The sequence below is a fragment of the Salmo salar genome, chromosome ssa08 (assembly GCF_905237065.1).
Source record: "Salmo salar chromosome ssa08, Ssal_v3.1, whole genome shotgun sequence".
Classification (NCBI taxonomy): Eukaryota; Metazoa; Chordata; class Actinopteri; order Salmoniformes; family Salmonidae; genus Salmo; species Salmo salar.
In genome coordinates this window covers 25,998,052-26,000,551 of record NC_059449.1, presented here as the reverse complement: position 1 = coordinate 26,000,551, position 2,500 = coordinate 25,998,052, and the positions used below count along the sequence as shown (strand labels likewise).

Sequence of the window (2,500 nt, the reverse complement as noted above, 5' to 3'; positions counted from 1 at the left end):
AACACGAAACTGAAAACGTCATGTAAATTCTAGCAGTAGCCTCTGATGCTAACCTCAGCGTAGAGTTTCCTATCCATTCCCACTAGCATTAGCATTAGCGCTGAGAGAGTTAACGTATTTCCCCATAGGGTTAGTAGAGAGATGAAAAGCCCCATTGATATCAGCTGCAGCATCAGGCACCACCTGACCTGGGCCTGTATTCATAAAGGGTGCTGATCTGGGATCAGGTCCCCCCCGTCCGTCCGTGTAATGTGTTTACATTGTGATCTAGTCTGAGAGTCTTTGTGAATACAGGCCCTGAAGAGATGAGATGGTTAGACGCTGATAACAGCAGGCACCAGGCGGATAAAACCATAACCAGCAGACGCTACAATTCACACACCAACACACACACATGATCGGAGATCGAAGACACACACACACACACACACACAGAACACATCAACACACACACATGATCGAAGACACACACACACACACACACACACAGAACACATTAACACACACACATGATCGAAGACACACACACACACACACACACACACACACACACACACACACACACACACACACACTCACAGGCTTGTTTAATAACAGTCCCAGGTTTGTGTTGTCCTCCAGTCATGTGTTCACTCCAGGGATCAGACGTTATCTTTAGGTAACGGAAAATGTTTCAATGGCATAAAAGATTTCAGACATGACGTCGTTGTTTTAGCACCATCATCAACACAGTGACACTTCTACCTCAGCATGGTTCAATAGCCAATAAATCAGCACAATCCACAGTGTAGTTTTCCCTAATTTCCTGTTTTGAGACTAGAACTGGGATCATGTGATACTGAAGACACAAAAAATAGTTAACAGAGAACTTACAATTTATTGTCAGTTAAGAATAAATTCTTATTTTACAATGACGGCCTACCCCGGCTAAATCCTCCCCTAACCCGGCTAAATCCTCCCCTAACCCGGCTAAATCCTCCCCTACCCCGGCTAAATCCTCCCCTAACCCAGATGACGCTGGGCCAATTGTGCGCCGCTCTATGGCACTCCCGATCACGGCCGGTTGTGATACGGCCCGGGATCGAACCAGGGTCTGTAGTGATGCCTCTAGCACTGAGATGCAGTGCCTTTAGACGGCTGCGCCACTGGGGAGCCGAGCTAACAAAACAAGGAATTTGTGGCTTCTTCATGCTCCTCCGCTATTCAGTCGATTAAAGTCAATTCCAAATACAGTTCATGAGTTGGAAAAACATCCTAATTGTTCTGCATGTGTAGTTTTAGTCAAAACCTCTATTGACTTTGACAAGTTAGGATTCCAGCCATCAAAAATAATGTCCAATTCTCTATTCTTGAAATTAGAATTTCAATTCACTTCATGAATGAGACCAAGGAGTTGACCCCTAACCCCCAGTGTCTCCAGTAGTGGTAGGACATGCTAGCTAGCTAGGCTAGCTGAATAAAATGTACTGTCTGCTAGCTAGCTAGGCTAGTTGGAGAAAATGTACCGTCTGCTAGCTAGCTAGGCTAGTTGGAGAAAATGTACCGTCTGCTAGCTAGCTAGGCTAGTTGGAGAAAAGGTACTGTCTGCTGGCTAGCTAGGCTAGTTGGAGAAAAGGTATTGTCTGCTAGCTAGCTAGGCTAGTTGGAGAAAAGGTACCGTCTGCTAGTTAGCTACGCTAGTTGGAGAAAAGGTATTGTCTGCTAGCTAGCTAGGCTAGTTGAAGAAAAGGTACCGTCTGCTAGCTAGCTAGGCTAGTTGGAGAAAAGGTATTGTCTGCTAGCTAGCTAGGCTAGTAGGAGAAAATGTACTGTCTCCTAGCTAGCTAGGCTAGTTGGAGAAAATGTACCGTCTGCTAGCTAGCTAGGCTAGTTGGAGAAAAGATACCGTCTGCTAGCTCGCTACGCTAGTTGGAGAAAAGGTATTGTCTGCTAGCTAGCTAGGCTAGTTGGAGAAAATTTACTGTCTGCTAGCTAGCTAGGCTAGTTGGAGAAAAGGTACCGTCTGCTAGCTAGCTAGGCTAGTTGGAGAAAAGGTATTGTCTGCTAGCTAGCTAGGCTAGTAGGAGAAAAGGTACTGCATTAGTTAGCTGATTTCTACAGGTTGATATTATTTTAACCCCCGACTCGCTCTACCTTTCTCACCCCCTCCCTCTCTAGATCTTCAACCTGATGAAGTTTGACAGCTATACTCTCCCCCTCTCCCCTCCCCCTCCCTCTCTAGATCTTCAACCTGATGAAGTTTGACAGCTATACTCTCTCCCCCTCCCCCCTCCCTCTCTAGATCTTCAACCTGATGAAGTTTGACAGCTGTACTCTCTCCCCCTCCCCCTCCCTCTCTAGATCTTCAACCTGATGAAGTTTGACAGCTATACCTCTCCCCTCCCCCCTCCCTCTCTAGATCTTCAACCTGATGAAGTTTGACAGCTATACTCTCTCCCCCTCCCCCCTCCCTCTCTAGATCTTCAACCTGATGAAGTTTGACAGCTATACTCTCTCCCCC

At 46.4% G+C, this 2,500-nt stretch overlaps 1 protein-coding gene across 1 annotated transcript in view; it reads left to right on the top strand.

The window, feature by feature from the left end:
* LOC106596573 (regulator of G-protein signaling 12) overlaps positions 1 to 2,500 on the top strand; it is a 105,949-nt gene that overhangs the window by 80,986 nt on the left and 22,463 nt on the right.